Source organism: Dermochelys coriacea, chromosome 6 (assembly GCF_009764565.3).
Source record: "Dermochelys coriacea isolate rDerCor1 chromosome 6, rDerCor1.pri.v4, whole genome shotgun sequence".
NCBI classification, from domain to species: Eukaryota; Metazoa; Chordata; order Testudines; family Dermochelyidae; genus Dermochelys; species Dermochelys coriacea.
Window position 1 is genome coordinate 84,543,754 of NC_050073.1, and position 18,094 is coordinate 84,561,847.

Genomic DNA, 18,094 nt, shown 5'->3' on the forward strand with positions numbered 1-18,094 from the left:
CTCCATGACTTCTGACCATTGCGGGCTGGAGCCGCAGGGTCCCCCGCTGCCTCTGGTGGCCCCCGGATCTCCATGCTGCCATGGGCAGCAGGGTAACCCCAAGCTCCCAGCCATCAGTGGTGGCAAGGGAACCCCCCTGAGCTCCCGGTGGCCGGGGGAACCCCTTGAGCTCTCAGCTGCCAGCAGAGGTGGCGGAAACCCCCGGCTCCCAGTGGCCAGGGGTGACGGGGAAACCTCCTGAGCTCCTGGCCACCACAAGCAGCAGGGGAACTCCCGAGCTCCTGGGATAGCAGAGACCCCCAGAGCTACCAGTGATGGGGGAACCTCTGAACTGCTGGCCACCGTGGGAAGTGGGCAAACCCCCAAGCTCCCAGCCACGGGAGATCCCACGAGCTGTGGGCAGCAGGGTGACCTCCAGAGCTGCAGGCAGAAGGAGTACCCTGCAGCCCCCAACTACTGCAGGTGGCTCCTAGCATCTGCACAGCTGCCTGCTTCAGATCCTCATTTTGTCATGGATATTTTTAGTGAAAGTCACGGACAGGTCACAGAGTCCGTGAATTTTTCTTTTTTGCCCGTGACCAGTCCCTGACTTTTACTAAGTATATCCATGACACAATCTTAGCCTTAATTATTATAAATCTTTTATGGTGCCTATATTTAGATATAAAACATTTCCAGGTTTAAAAATTCTTGAAATATACATGATTATGAACTGAGATCATGGTGGATACAATTACTTTTTATTCTTATAGTAACCTATGTACAAAGAAAAGTCTAAGCAGTGTGGTGTGCCTTCCTTTACCAGTCAGAACCATACAATTAATAGCCCACATGCTGATACTTTATGAATAAGTTTTGCCTAGAGGTTGACAATAATAGTTATTTTAAGGTGTATATTGGATCATTATAACTACAAATAAAATTAACTTTATGTAACTGGAAAAAATTCAGAGAATGTAAATGTGTTGACAAACTCTCAGTCTGAAACATTTTGCCTGATCAAAAGAGGATTTGTATCTTCCCTTCCTGCAGGAAATATCTAGTGAGTGCTTTTATGGAGCTGCACTCAGCCTATGGGATCTCAGAAAGGCTGATAATCCAAGGTTTTATTTAAGATTCAGTGAAGCCACAAGACATTTTGGCTTGCTGTGGGATATAAACAGTGAAATCTCACCAGGCCATTCTTAATTTCAGTGTAAATACTTAATATTTTGAAGTTCATGTATTTTTGCTATTATGCATTTTCCACTGCAATAAAATTTTGTTATGCTGGAGGTTGTGCGAAACCTCATGGAAGCATGGGAAGCCATCCTAAATTCAGGTTAACTAGATGAAGCAGTTAAACTTTTTTGTTTTTGTTTGTTTATTATGATAGTTGAAACAATAGGAGCCACCACCCAAAACACAGGTCACATGCAAGACTGGACTGAAGCAGAGAAGGTGGAGGGGTATTGCTGGCACTGAATGCAAATTCAGGTGACTTGGTATTGATTGGTGAAGCTGTAAGTGCATGGGAGAAGCAACTAGCAAGAGAAGCACTGGTAATGTCGTCCAGAGAGAGAAAAGCAACAAAATGAGAGCGTTTGGGGCAAAGTGCTGATTGGAAAGAGGCTTGGAACTGTGAGTAAAGAAACTGCCTCCTGTTGTTTGATCCTACTGCATTCAAGGAAACTGACTTTTTAAATGCATTCTTTGTATATAAACAGGATTACATTAATAGGATTGCACTTAACTCCATTACCAATTTCTCCTCCTAACAGAAACTACTCACAAGACTGTGAATATTGGTTAATGGTTTAGGTCAACAGGTAACAATATTATGAAACTAAGAAGAAGTCAGGGAAATCTGGAGAACCAGCTGAAGCGAGAGAAGAGATGGGAAAAGAGAAGTAGGCAATAAAGAAGAATACAAAAGATAGGTAAAGGGGACAGAAGAACAAATGGAAACCACCTTTCTTTTTCCCAGCTGCAATCGTTTCATTCCCTCCCCGATTTCTAGTCAGATGTCTCCTTAGCTAACCTAGAAGGGCATCCCCATAGTACCCTTTTCACCTGCTGAAATCCTCTTAGAGTCAGAGTTCTGGCACATGTCAGGGCACAGTTAGTGAAGTCCCCTGCCAGTACAGAATTGTTCACTCTGGTGTATTCTCTAGTGATTTGTCCAGTCTTAAGACAGCAAAAGGCATTATTTTTAAAAAGTGGATTAAATACATGGAGTGAAATCTTGTTCCCAATGAAGTCAAAGAAGGTTTTCCCATTGGCTTCAGTTGGGCCAGGATTTCACCCATGATATGTAATTGCGACATTGGTAAATTAACCCCAAAGAACTGAACAAAGTGGTAAATGCAGATAGTAACATGACTGTGCAAGCAACAAGAGCAGCCAACACAAATGCAGCAATACCTTTGTCAGGAAGACCATGAAGCTTATTTTTTGGAAAGGGAATGCTGGCAAGTCCCCTCCTATTTCTGAAAAAGTAATGGGATATATTTACACCTCTTACCTAAACTGACATGACCTCCATTTATATCTACTCCAGAGGTCCTGACAAGCAACAGAACTGAACTTGTACATAAGTTATTGACAGAAGCCTTGACATTATAATGGTTTGCAGACTTCCACCTAAATATGTATTACTAGATAAGGAACACGGGAATGTATCATACCACTTGGTTAAGAATGTACAAATAAAGGCAATTCTTGCTAATTTACATAAAGCTAGGCGAAATGGGAGAAAATAAGCAAGTTATTGATCTTCAATTTATGTTAATTTAAGATGTTTGCTAATAAGTGATTTTGTGTTGGGACATATTTACCCTGAATTTTGGATAAATATGTTGAGTGGATTTATGCTGGTAGTAAATCTAAGCCTTTTAAAATGAGCAAAGAACAAACTATCTTTGTGCCTTTATAATTTATTTTAAAAGACCTGAAAATAAGATTGTTTTCTCTTTTGTTTTTTCATCTTAAATATGAGGAGTATTCTGCTCAATTTATTTCTCACCATTATACATTTACAGCAGCCACTTTAGTGATGAGTGAGGTATAAAACAGGTGTTTGGTTAGAAGGAGTTTTCTCTCTGTCAGTGTTTGAAATTCCTGCTTCAGCAGGCAGTCATCCAACCCCCAGAGTAGCACCACTATGTGAATGCAGAGGTTAATATCTGCCCTTCTTAATTCGTGGCCACCATTATCTGATACTTTCTATCAAGAAAGGAAAATTCCCTTTCAGAAATATTCCAGCTTGCTTTAAATATCATGATTTCCTGTGTTGTGAGCAGGTCTCATATGGTTCCACTTCGTTGACATCTTTTCTGTACCAGATTGTTTTAAAACATGAATATCAGCCTTGTTCTTTGATTTCACACCAAGTGTAAATGAGGCTAAACAATCATATAAAATGAGAATCTGATTACATGATGATTTTGATGGAACCACAGATGTCACAGAAAACTTATTTAGGCAAAGTCATGACAATATATATAACAATTCATATAATCAGATATTTTATACAGTGATAACACTGAAAATGCAATTACATTGTATGCTCACACTTTGACCTGGTCTGCACTTAAAAATTAGATCTACCTAGCTATATCTCTCAGGCCTGTGGAAAAAAATTCATGCCCTGTGTAATGTAATTAGATCAACCAAACCCCCATCTTCCACTGACCTAGTCACCACCTCTCAGGCGGGTGGATTTACTACAATTACTGCACTTGTAAGGCAGACATACCCTTTGAAACAACTTGGTTGTGGGTCTTCTGTCTTGTAACCAAAACAGGGTTGCATTAAGCCAGCTCATGGTGACTTGACTTAAGCTGGAATTTTCTGTTTGTGGCTGTGTCCTATGCTTTTCTTCATTTGGTTTTAAATTTCCAGCCATTATAGTTGTAAAAATAACTTTCAGAAAGTAAATCAATACAGTGAGAGCTACCTGAGTCAGGAACACCAGTTTAGAAAGATGTGAATTGCCACTGTTCATTTCAGCTCAAGCCTAACTGTGATCATTTAAATATCATTAACTATTTCACTCTTGATCAAAAAGAAAAGGAGTACTTGTGGCACCTTAGAGACTAACAAATTTATTAGAGCATAAGCTTTGATGAGCTACAGCTCACTTCATCGGATGCATTTGGTGGTGCATTTGCATCCGATGAAGTGAGCTGTAGTTCACGAAAGCTTATGCTCTAATAAATTTGTTAGTCTCTAAGGTGCCACAAGTATTCCTTTTCTTTTTGCGAATACAGACTAACACGGCTGCTACTCTGAAACTCTTGATCAAAGCACTCAAGAAAGAAATGAACAATTGTATTATGAAGATCTGCACACTTTATTGTGAAAAGTCTCTCATTTTGTCCTCACAAAGGAGCAGGGGTTGGTTGTCAATGGAGTTTAGACTACTACCACTTTCCTGCACACACATAGACTATTGTTCATAACACACCTAAACTTAGGTTTCAGAGTAGCAGCCGTGTTAGTCTGTATTCGCAAAAAGAAAAGGAGTACTTGTGGCACCTTAGAGACTAACAAATTTATTAGAGCATAAGCTTTCGTGAGCTACAGCTCACTTCATCGGATGAAGTGAGCTGTAGCTCACGAAAGCTTATGCTCTAATAAATTTGTTAGTCTCTAAGGTGCCACAAGTACTCCTTTTCTTTTCACCTAAACTTAGTGAATGTTTAATATAATTTTATAGTTGGTAATTTAGTTCTGCTTACATGATGTTTTATCGTATGCCAGTTTGAGACTGGGTAGCTTGGTTTATCAGAGTATTTTCTAGTATTTCAATACTTAAAAGGAGATGAATGGCTTTCTTTAAAAACTACTCACTATGTCCCTACTACATGATACAGATTATATTTAAGCACACAGCAGAAACTAATTCCACATTGCAGCTTGGATCATTGCTTATTTACAGCTTAATAAGCGTCACAGATTTACCTATGAGAAGTTAACCTGCATTGCTTTACTTTTGTATTTTGGAAGCTAGATTTAATGGACCATACAAATAATTCTAGACTATTGGCTAAAAAAAGCACAATTTAATCATCAATAAGTAGTGCAGCTTTCGGCTATGTCCATGAAATGCTGTCACATCATTAGATTACCTTAACAAGAAAGGTGACAAATTCCCAGAATTCTCTCTGGGCTGGATTAGGAACTGGGTCCTGCTGGCCTGTAACCTGATTGAAAGGGCCAGCACTCCCGTGTTACTGTGGCTTAAATCCCGCTTTGTGACACCCCTTCCTGAGATACACTCCTTCATTGTAGCCAATGACTGAGTCCAGCATGTGATTGTGTAACTAAGAACTATTTTAATGAATTAAGGCAGTGGTTCTCAACCTTTCCAGATTACTGTACCCCTTTCAGGAGTTTGATTTGTCTTGTGTACCCCCAAGTTTCACTGCACTTAAAAACTACTTGCTTACAAAATCAGACATAAACATACAGAAGTGTCACAGGACACTATTACTGAAAAACTGCTGACCTTCTCATTTTTACCATATAATTATAAAATAAATCAATTGGGAAATAAATATTGTACTGACATTTTAGTGTATAGTATATAGAGCGATATAAACAAGTCATTGTCTGAATGAAATTTTAGTTTGTACTGACTTCTCTATTGTTTTTTATGTAGCCTGTTGTACAACTAGGCAAATATCTAGATGAGTTCATGTACCCCCTGGAACACCTCTGTGTATCCCTAAGGGTATGCATACACCTGGTTGAGAATCACTGGATTAAGGTTGTAAATGTGTAAGGAAGGATTGGAGGATTTCCCTGCCACGGCAATATCTGTAACTGGAGTATTTGACTCTAGATTCTATTAGAGGATTTATCCCCAAGACTCAAATGTGCTTCTCAAGAGCTTTCCTCCAACCCCCCCCCCCCCCCCCCACACACACACACATTATAATGGACCAGAATGCACCAAACAAAAGGGGTATCTTTTCATGAGAATTTTTTTTTATAAAATACCTTCCAAGATCCTCATCCCAACCCTTCATTTTCAATACTACAGGTGGAACACTGTGCTGTACTGTCTGTTTAATGAATTAGTTTGCCAGTTGGTGTTTCCTCTTTCCTTGTTAAAGTTATGAGAAAGCATTTCTCTTTAAATGGAAAAAAAATTAATATATTCCCCAGTCTTTCACACTTCCTCTTGGACTAAGGGAGACATTCTAGTGGAAGTTCTTTGTTCAAATATTGGCAGTTATCAGTGTCACAAGCAAAAACTGATCATTGGTTATCTAGTAGGCTGTGCCAAAAGACAGAGGTGGCAAGAGTAGAGTTTGGTCTTTATCCCTGGTAGTAATAAACTTAAAAGTGCAGCCAGGAAAGAACAAAATTCTATTTATGATGCAGTATCTGGACATTAATAACTTTTATAAGGCATGCAAGGAGATTCCCTTAAATCTCATGAGCCAGAACCAACCTAATATTCACCCTCTGCAGAGGGCTTTGAAGTGACAGTCCTATTACCAGACTAATACCACTCATAAATTGCCAAATGAACTTTTATGGCTGAATTAAAAACCCCTTATGAACCTCAAACTTTCAGATGGCCCATCGTTAATAAGAAGTATTACTTTAATTCATTGCTATGAATCACTAACTGAATGACAAGTACATAATGCAACCAAAATATCAAAGTTGATACTAACATACTCTTATTAATACCTGGTTAAGTATCCTTGCATTGCTTTTATATTATACAACAAATACTACTGTGTTGTAGTACAAATATGCAAATAGATTTTACAGCATACACACTGCATCAGAATCTTCTTGTGATAAAATATTACTCTTAAATGGGCTTACCTGAACACTGTTGATAGCAGCACTGTATAAGCCTAACAACTGCAGGAAGTATCACAAAAGGTCAGTGCTAAAGTGTTTTTGTTCAGAGACTTTCATTGCAAATTGTGTCAATGTGCTGGGCAATTACACAACTGTGACCAATCATCTAATTGCAAAGTGCAAGGTTTTCTAAAACCTCTTCTGGGGACATTAACTACTAGAGTTAACAGATCTTAACAGTTTCTTACAGAAGCAATTAAATTACTTCAGACAGCAAATTCCAAAGTGTTCTCTAGGTCCCTGAAGAACAATTATTTAAGCAAACATAACAGTATTATAGGGTCCTGAGTGTATTTTCCCAGAACCAGGGTCCGTCTGGCACAATCACCACAAAAACATCCACACATATTGCCCTAAGTCATCTGCCTGCCATTCTCAGTAATGGAAACAAATACTCTTGGTTTGGGGCCTGCTCTTCTCAGAACAGCTCAAGTTTCCAGATTAGCTATTTACTGCAGGAGCTCCCCTTTCAACACATTAGCCAAATGAAGCCAACATCATTTCAGCTAATAACGGAGACCCCAATAACAGGTCTTTTAATGGGAAGGACTCCATATGGCAGCCTTTTATAAGATATTGCAATCAGTTTGGGTAACAACCAATCCTCCTCAGGCATGCAAAAAAGTAATATGTTTACAAATTTATTAGAAATTATAATACTTTAAAAAGCATTTGTTTCAATGCCTTGCATATGCAAATTAGTGCTCATTCAATTCCATTCCTCCTTTTCCTCTATACATCAATAATTTCTTATTGGGAGGTTCTTTATTAATGGCTGTTCTATCCTTATATTAAGTACCCAGTAAATTTAGTTTAATGGCACATCAGTCTATTCATATCACAAAACCATCATGGCAATAAACTCTAGAGAGATTGCACCAAGATCAAGGCTCTCAATGGATTTTATTGGGCTCTTTCATGAGATCAGCACAAGATTTCAGAGAGGCCAAGTTTCTGTCAACGAGTACTCTCCTAAACTGTTTGTAAACAAAATCGTATTTTTTTGTATTTTTATTCCTCAGTCAAGATCAGTGTGTTAGAAGAATGAGCCAGAGAACCTAACTAACTCCTCTCAGTGTGGGATCCCTATGTTTATACAGTACATCCAAATACTTTCTTCTGTTAGAGTTGTATTAAACATATGAATTTTATTCTGTGCATACTTCAAGGTTAAAGTTTGCCTTATAGTTTTTCTTATAAAATTTAGCAATATAATATAATTTCTTGACATTCTAGGTAAAATTCAGTCAGCCCTTGCTTATAATATAGCAGATGGAATCAACAGAAGACTCTGACTGCTCAGCACTTTTGTAAGTTGAGCTACATATTTTAGGCACTTAAAAAAGATCTAGGCCTTGGCAAGTGGATCCAAGTTTTGTAGCATCTCCAGATTCATATCTGATTGTTTTTCTCAACAGTCTTACACCACACAGAGTAGTAAGCCACAATTTTGTGCAGATGGGCTTGTGACAAACTGCTGAGGTTCTCAGAATTGTGAGTTACTGTGTTACCCCTCTCTGCCTCAGCAAGTGAGAGTTTTACTAGTGCTCAGCTGTGTGACACACCAGCATGTCTGCCCTGCCAGAAAACTCTTCAGGACTCCGCTAGTTCAAACCTTGCCTTGCAGGTAACATTCAGTGAACCCCAACTCCCAAGTTCCCCAGAGACATCTCCTTGCACTGTCCAACTTCCTTGCTCAACACTCCCAGAAGTTAAGTCCATTTTACCTTTAAAAATACAATACACAACAGCCTAATAGCTTAACTGGGTTTCCCTTCAAACAGTGCACTGAATTGGTTTATGTAAAAGTAAAACAAGTTTATTTAACAAAAGGACATAGAATTAAGTGATATCAAGTATAAGGAATAAAGATAGGAAGGATTACAGGCAAACCTACTAAAACTTAATTTAACAAATTATATTCTTGTTCAAATAAGTGTTTCTCAATAAGTTTCTTTTCCAGAACGGCTGACCAGACTCTCCGGCCAGGACCCTACATAGATCTTAAAGAGTTCAGTTCCTTTGTCTCTTCAGGTGAAGGATACCAAAATGGCTTTCTGTTTCTGCTTATATCACCCACATTTCATTGACCCTGTTACAGAGGCAGGAAGGCTTCCTGCTGTTCTTCCCTTCTTGTTGACTTCCCATCCCGCTGATGATTCGTATATAAATAGAGCTTCCATTGTTTTGATTCCATAATGCTTAATTTACATTGAAAACAGGTAGATAGCTACCTTTCTTCCTGTCTGGGAGAAAACCTGTTTCTTCCTGTGTTTGGTCACAGACTTTAAAGCATAATATAGGAGAGTATTTAAATTCCTCAGACACTTCACAATTAATCAACAGTATGTCACAGGCTTTCATGAAAGACTTTACTTGATACATTCTTACAATGCAGTAATATTGTATGCAATCAGTTGATTCAATTATTTATCATGTAGGCACCACGCTGTCTTCCCAAAGTTCATTGACTCTGCTTCAAAAGGCAGGAAGCTTCCTGGGGGGTGCAGTCTCCATCCCTCATCCAGATTAAATATTTGTTTTTCCCCACACGCTCTCGCTGTACCTGGCCCAAGCCTGGGAAGCTAATGATCCAACCAGCGGACCAAATTCGGTGATGAATCCTGGTCCCATGCACTGGAGGCATATTGCACATAAGTTAAGAGGATGGCTCTGTTTACCTTGCATGTAAATGTGCTTCTCTTTGTCCTTGGTCACACCTTGCCTAATTTACATCAAAGACAAATTCAAACAGGAGGAACCACATTCTTTTGTCTGGAACAGGCATTTTAAGAACACATTTGCAGCATATATCTGTAAAGTTCTTTGTGGGCTTACCATATATTCATCACACACTGGTTTTTGGGACCAGCTGTTACCAGTTTGTATCTATGATAACTTAAATGACTTTTAAATACAGATTATGATAACAGTATGTTAAGTGTAGTGAGTATGTCAGGCCTGACAAGTGTTGCTGATCCAGAGTTAGGGGCATGAACTACAAAATTTGGATCTTGGTTTGGATTTTGAATACCTCCAAAATTTTCCATCTCCATGTAAAACATTAAAATAACAAAACCATTTGGGTTCAATCAACAGATCTGAAGAAGCCAAGGAAGTCAATATAAAGATCAATCGTTACATCATTTTATGGCCATTTCATTATACTGTAGAGAAATTAAAATTGAAAGCCTACCGCTCCCAGAATGATAAGCTTATTGTAGAGTATTGACAGAGTTATAAATCTGCTCTGGATTCACTGCTCTCATAATGATACATTTCCTTCTTCTGTAATAAGCTATATAAATATATCAGTTTATTTACAAGCATGTTGCCTCATCCATCAAGATTGCACTGATCAGACTGCATTTAGTAGGTAAGTGAAGTATGGCGCACAGTGATAAAGAGGAAAAATGATTCCAATTCCATCTCTGCTAATTCTGAGTAATGTACTGTAAATGCTTTCACCCACTGTTACCACTTCCCTAAGACAAGTTCAGCCACATTCTTGACATGTGAGTAATAAAATAGCACCAACATATTCAAATGAAAGCTGGACAGTTATGTATCTTTGTTAGCTGATTTAAAATTAAATTGTCTTTGGTTACATTGATTCCAATAAAACTCAAATCCCAACACAGCAGACCCAAAATTATTTTTTTAAGAAATGGGTGTTTTACTTGAAGAAAAAATGTCCCAAAAAATGCAAAGCCTATCTACAGTAATACTAGCATCTGTTGTATCATTAGAAATAAGATACTTTGAAACTGTGTGGTTGTCATTAAAAAGTCACTTAATTACCACACAGGGGTATGCAAGATATTTCAGTATTTCCCAGAATTTAGTAAAAAAGAACTAGCATTAGATACAATTGTGTAGTAACTGTTGATAGATAAAAAGAAAAGGAGTACTTGTGGCACCTTAGAGACTAACAAATTTATTAGAGCATAAGCTTTCGTGAGCTACAGCTCACTTCATCGGATGCATCCGATGAAGTGAGCTGTAGCTCACGAAAGCTTATGCTCTAATAAATTTGTTAGTCTCTAAGGTGCCACAAGTACTCCTTTTCTTTTTGCGAATACAGACTAACACGGCTGCTACTCTGAAACCTGTTGATAGATAGTAATGGCTGCCATTCTAAATATCTCTGTTGTGCTAAAACAAGAAGGGGATCGGGACTGAAATCAAACTCTCAAGAGTGATCGTTTAGTAATTTTATAAAGCACTTTCCCTCCAGACTGAAAGGATTGCAAAAGGATTTGAAAAATTGTAGACCAAACTAAGGATTTGCCACAAGCCCTACATACAGGGCAGTGTGTTGTCATGCTGTCTCAGGAGCACCCTAGAAAATGTATTGTTTCCCTGCTCCATGTGGGTGTACCCTACACGAGGTCTATACCTGGCACACCTTATATCTTTCTGAACTAAAGCTCCACCCACTCCTGCCTCCTGTGCAGGAGGAGGATTAGCAGCTATGGAAAGACTTTTCCCCCTCCTCCCTGGGATACTAGTAGCTGGAACAGGGGAGTAAGGTACACATGTTGAAGATATCTACTTTTGCCCCAGTTTTACAATCTCAAAAATGTGTTTATGCCAAGAAATGGCATTTTTACATACAGATTAGGTAGCCATTGTATAAACCCAATGGCAAAGAAACTCCAAAGGGGAAAGAACTCTACTTTCTCTACTGGTGACAAGGGAAAGGTGCTGCCACAAAGAGTTTTATTTGCATAGGCTAACTACCCACAATTCTGCAGTGACACTTGAGAAGTCACTATAAATATACATGAACTTGGATTTTGGGCAATGATAGTGGGCTCCCAGAGAAAGGAGAGCACTCTTACCCTGTAGCAAAGAGTTAATTTGCAAGCAGCTAGGACTCTGTGCAAGGGTCTTAAATGTTCTTGGCTCTCCTCCTATGGTGAATTTGTTGCAAGTTATCATGGAGGACTTGGTGGCACATCTCTAAGATAAAGTGAACTTTTTTCCCCTAGGGAATTTCTACATATATACTACATAAAGAAAGTCATAAAATAAAAATAAGGGATTCAGCTTGCAAAACTTGTAAATTTCTTGATGTGAAAGCTTCCTGAACCCAGACAACCTTAGCCTACAAACTACCTGAACCAGACCAGATTTAATGGAATTTTGCAAACTTAAACTTCTTATAATGCTCTAACTCTTCTTTTTGAGGAAATAATATGAGCCTTCTTCACAGCATGTTCTCAAAAACTAGAGTAAAATAATGCCAAATGTTTTCTCTAATGAAGGGGTTCTCAACCTTTTTCATTCTGAGGTCCCCCTAACATATTATAAAAACTCCACGGACCACCTGTGCCACCACAACTTTTTCTGCATATAAAAGCCAGAACCAGAATTAGGGAGGAGCAAGCAGGGCAATTGCCCAGGGTCCCACACGTCAGGGGACCCCGCAAAGTGAAGTTGCTCAGGCTTTGACTTCAGCCCCAGGTGGCAGGGTTCAGGGCCCCAGGCTTCAGCCCCACATGATAGGGCTTCGGCTTTCTGCCCTGGGCCCCAACGAGTCTAACACTGGCTCTGCTAGCAGACCCCCTAAAATCTGTTCATGGCCCCCCCCCCAGACCCTTGGTTGAGAACCACTGCTCTAATGTATGGTGTGCGAAGTCTTGACTCACTCTGGACTTTTTCTCCTTAGAGGACAGGATCTAGTCCTAGGTGTATTTAAGATTTTTGGCATGGTCAAAAAATGGGAAAGATATTTTATGACAAGTCTGTCTCCTTCCAACTGAAAAAATTTTGAAATTCAGAATTTCTCTACCAGCTTTCTAGCTGATGGGGAAAATGGGATGAGTTTTCACATACACACAACTCTGCAAAAAAATTGTCTGTTTGGGAGAATCATTTTGAATTTTTGGACTAACTCTATTCTTTAACCTTTTTCCCCCCCAATACATATCACAATGTTATTTTATTTTCATTATTTGATCTAGCATCTTAGGGAGCTGTAGCTACTTTATAATATTTATAATATTTCCTTCTAGGCTTAAACAAATCTTGCATAAGCACACCTACCTTGCAGACCATTACTATACAGTACCCCAGTAGACTCCACTACATGAAGAGCATTGATCTAAAATTATAAATAAACTAGTTAGAACTTCTGTTCTTCTAGCAGTTAGCAAGGGATAGTAAAGGAATACAGGATATTATATCCACTGGGATTTATCACAGATCCTTTTAATCCTTTATAAATATATTGAGGGACAACAATATTACATTCTCTTTATATTTGGTTCTACAAATCATTACATTGAAAAGATTACAATTTACATTCTGCTACTGTTTTGAATTGATGCAATGTTTGTAGACATTGGAGCCCAGTGGAGCTCTGCATTATTCCATTCTGTTTTAGGGTGAGGTATGATAACTTCAAGGAGTTATAAGCATGTTTTAACTGTTTTAGAGCTATTAAATCAGAACCTGCATGATTTAGTAAAGACGTGATCTTATATTTATAAAACCTTTTGTCATAATTGCAGGGCTAGCTGCACTTCTGTCCCCTATCTGGTCTCTCTGAGCACACTCCCTCAAGCTTGCCTTAGGCTACAGTGGAATTTCTTAATTCTCTCTCTCTCATAGGGGCTTGTCTACCTTGCATTGCAATGCAGACTACAGTGAATTGCAGAGTACTCCAAAGCTTAGTGTGCTCTAACTGGTCCATGTGGATGCTGCTGGTGCAAATTAAAGGTACTTAGTTTGCGTTAACTTAATCCTCTTTCAGACAGGACTGCATTAGTAGAAACTAAGTACCTTTAGTTTGCACTAGCAACGTCCAAATGAGGAAATTAGAGCATAACACTTTGGTGCACTCTGCAGTTCACACCCTTGTACTCTGTACTGCAGTGCAAAAGCCTGAGACCAGGACCTGGGCTATAGTACCCTCTGTGTGAACAGTCCTGTAGGTCCAACTGGATTCAGGCACCTGCCATTCTTCCCTTCAGGAGCCCGTGACCAATGACAGGCACCAACAGCCTTCTTAAAACAAGAATACATTTATTTAGCAGTAGGAACAAAGCATTAGAAAAAAAGAGATTGTAAAACAAAGTGCTTGCACATATCTTTATCATACCTAAAGTCCTACAATCCCATAATGGCATCCTAGGTAGTCCTAGCTTCTTCAGACACCCACTGGAGTTCCTATGTCTGAGTCTTGCTTCAGTCTGGTTCCCCCTGCACCGTTGAGAGTGCTCCCATTTTAAACCCTGCTAGACCTCTTCAGCCTGTTGTTGGGCTTTGATCCTTTTGATCAAACCAGTTCTGTAGGATCAGCAGGAGATAGATCCAGATTCATAAAAGCCAAGGCTTCTGCCATTGTCCCTTAATAACTCAAGTGTATCATCTTCTCTAGCTGTTACCACTCAAGAAAAAGATCTTCTTTATTCAGGTCATCCAGAAGACATGCTGCTTCAACATTTCAAAATAGAAAAGGAGTACTTGTGGCACCTTAGAGACTAACAAATTTATTTGAGCATAAGCTTTCGTGAGCTACAGCTCACTTCATCGGATGCATTTGGTGGAAAATACAGTGGGGAGATTTATATACACACACATAGAACATGAAACAATGGGTTTTATCATACACACTGTAAGCAGAGTGATCACTTAAGATGAGCCATCACCAGCAGCGGGGGGGGGGGAGGAGGAAAACCTTTCATGGTGACAAGCAGGGTAGGCCATTTCCAGCAGTTAAGAAGAACATCTGAGGAACAGTGGGGGAGGTGGAGTGGGGAGGAGAAATAACATGGGGAAATAGTTTTACTTTGTGTAATGACTCATCCATTCCCAGTCTCTATTCAAGCCTAAGTTAATTGTATCCAGTTTGCAAATTAATTCCAATTCAGCAGTCTCTCTTTGGAGTCTGTTTTTGAAGTTTTTTTGTTGAAGGATAGCCACCCTCAGGTCTGTAATCGAGTGACCGGAGAGATTGAAGTGTTCTCTGACTGGTTTTTGAATGTTATAATTCTTGACATCTGATTTGTGTCCATTTATTCTTTTACGTAGAGACTGTCCAGTTTGACCAATGTACATGGCAGAGGGGCATTGCTGGCACATGATGGCATATATCACATTGGTAGATGCGCAGGTGAACGAGCCTCTGATAGTGTGGCTGATGTGATTAGGCCCTCTGATGGTGTCCCCTGACTTAGAACAACGCTTCCTCAGCTCTCGTCCACCAAATGCATCCGATGAAGGGAGCTGTAGCTCACGAAAGCTTATGCTCAAATAAATTTGTTAGTCTCTAAGGTGCCACAAGTACTCCTCTTCTTTTTGCGAATACAGACTAACACGACTGCTACTCTGAAACATTTCAAAATAGAGGTTCCTTTTCTGAGTGCCTGACCCAGAATTCAGCTAGGAAAATTACTGCTGCTTTATCATTCCTTCTTCAAAGGCTTTCCTAGTAGTGACAAGTTCTTTCTTCCTCCCCTATGTTCCAGAGCTTAAACCTAAGGAGGATATACAGGATGGGGGGGAAGGGTATTTGTTTTAGTTTCTAAGGGAATTATATATCCTTTCCTTCCAAAGCAGCTTCTAGAATTCTGTGCTGCAATTGTAAGTGTAACAGTTATTCCTGAATCCTGTACAGTTATCCCTGCATCCTGTTCAGAAATATTAGATGCAGCCTTTCCAGATGCTCTTTTGATATTTATATAACTATACAAAGAAACCAGAGTAAAAAGAATGTCACTAAAGTCCTAACCCTGCAACTAGCTCTGGGTGGGTGTAACTGGGTGGCTGGCCCGTTAAGTGAACCTGAGCTCTGCTCTCCAGTTCTAGTCAAGGGACCACCTCATGCTCTCAGATGGGCCAATTAAGAGGATGGGGCAGCACCTGAGGAACTAACAGAGGCCCAGTGAGAGGGTTAGGGTCGAGTCAATCAGTCAGTCAGAAGTGGGGCAGGAAATGAGACCTTCCACAAACGGAAGGTTCCTGGGAGAAGGCTAAAGGAAGGAGAACAGCAAGAGGTGTTTGCTGGTTGGCATCCCCAAGTCAGAGAGCCAGGGCAGAGACCTGGCGGAAGGAGTCACAGCAGAAGGAGTTGTCTGCTGGTTCTAAGATGGAGATCCAGAGCCAATGGCTAGAGAGGGTTGGAGGAAGGGGGGCAGCAAGGGGAAACTCCCAAGAGAGCTATGGGAGTGCCCACTAGGATGTGGGAGGTTGCACCCCAGAAGAAAGATCTGGCAGAATGACAGAGGAGAACTGAGAGTCTGGGTATGATGAAAGATGCCAGAATGGGGTACGAGTTATGTTAATGCCTAAGAGGAGATGCGATTTTTAAGGACTATTTACACTAGGGCGATACGGACTATGTTTGGGACTTTTGTTACAGACAACTTGCTTAAGTTTTGATAATAAACTATTATTGGACTACAGGACAAGATTCTATGAAGTTAGTGGGGATCCAAGAGGGAAACTGAGGTGGGGGGCCACTTACAGGGTTGCCCCCAGGCTGTGAGGGGTGTCTTGGAGGAGGCCTTGCATTTACGATGGGCTTACACCTGTGCTCACACAGAGGCCCACTGTCTTCAGTTTAGCTCTGTGTGGGTGCAGGAGTGCACCCATTCACAGCACTAAGATTTGCTAGGGTCCCCTAGTGGGCCCTACGCTTGAGACAATGGGTATGTTGCTCTGCCACGGTACCAAAACCAGAGACGGGGCAGGCACCCAGAGTGTGAATCTGGCTCAGATATATCAGTAGGGAATTCCCTGCTGACAATATGTGGCCAGTATCCCATCTCTTTACAATATTTGGGTGGTGCAAATGGCAGGATCCATAAAAAAAAAATCTGGCCCATCGTATAATTAAATCATCATACTATCTATTTTCACTCCCCTGGGCCATTATATATACACGTGTAGATACATTGCCTAGCACAGTAGGACCCTGGTCTGACTGATGCTTTTAGGTACTATAACAATACAAACACTAAATAATTTTGATGATCAGTAGCTGCCATTACCACCAGAAATGATGTGGCTAGGCACTGTGTACCCTCCAGAGGTTCAGTTTTGTGTGGCTGCTTCTCAGCAATGGAGCAGGCTTGTTGGGAGTTAAGGAAATCCACACAATGCAGCTGGAATGTTCCAAAAATTAAAGAACAAGCCTCTAAACTCCTAAGCATGTGAAAAAGTGTCAATTTTCAGATTATTATAACTTTGACACACCTAGGAAGAGATCCATGAGGACAGTAACAAAACCCCTCTGACCCCAGTCTTTTCACCTACCAAATTTCAAATACCTGATCTAAATCACGGAGGCACTAAAGCCGTTAAATGGGTCAGAAGAGTTTTTCACATTGGCAGAACTAGTTATTTTTCTACTTTTGTCTTCAAAAATAAAACAAGAGTTTTCATGGAAACTTTTGAAATTGCTACAAGACAACACCTTCCTATCTAAACAAGATAAATCATCAGAACACATTTCTTTACAAGAACGCTGAGTACACTAGTATTCATATAATATCTCTACGTCACAAGATCTTATACAATCTAATAATACAAGAAACAAGTGAGCTCTGACTTCCAATGACAAGCTCACTCTGTGTTCCATTACCACCAGATGTTATAGCTGCCAAGGAGAAGAATGGCAGATTGCATGTATCCAGACAGGGTTTTTTGTTTGTTGTTTGGTTTTAGGGTTTTGTGACAAATAAGAGTTGGGAATTTCAGAATCTCTTAAAACACACATACCAGGTTTGGGACAAACAAAAGCCAGGCCAAAACCTCAAAGTCTTGAACTAAAACAGATGTTATGGTTATTTTGGGTAGTCTCCCTTCCATTTATCTCTTCTAGCAAGCCTCTTCAAGCCTTATTTCAGTAAACCCTCCTCCCTCAACTTTGCTTTTAATTTATACAAAAATCTATACAACTTGATAGTGTTCCTTAAGACATGGGTTTTTCTTTCTGAGGCCCTCCCAACATGCTATCAAATTTCCATGGCCCATCAGTGCCACCATAATTGTTTTTCTGCATATAAAAAACAGGACCAGCATTAGGGGGCAGCAAGCAGGACAGTTGTCCCGGACCCCATGCCATAGGGGTCCCTGCAAAACTAAGTTCTTGTGCAGGCTTCAGCTTCAGCCCCAGGTGGCAGGGCTGGGAGCCCTGGGTTTCAGCCCCACACAGCAGGGCTTCAGCTTTCTGCCCTGGGCAGAATCTGCAAGTCTAATACTGGCCCTTCTTGGC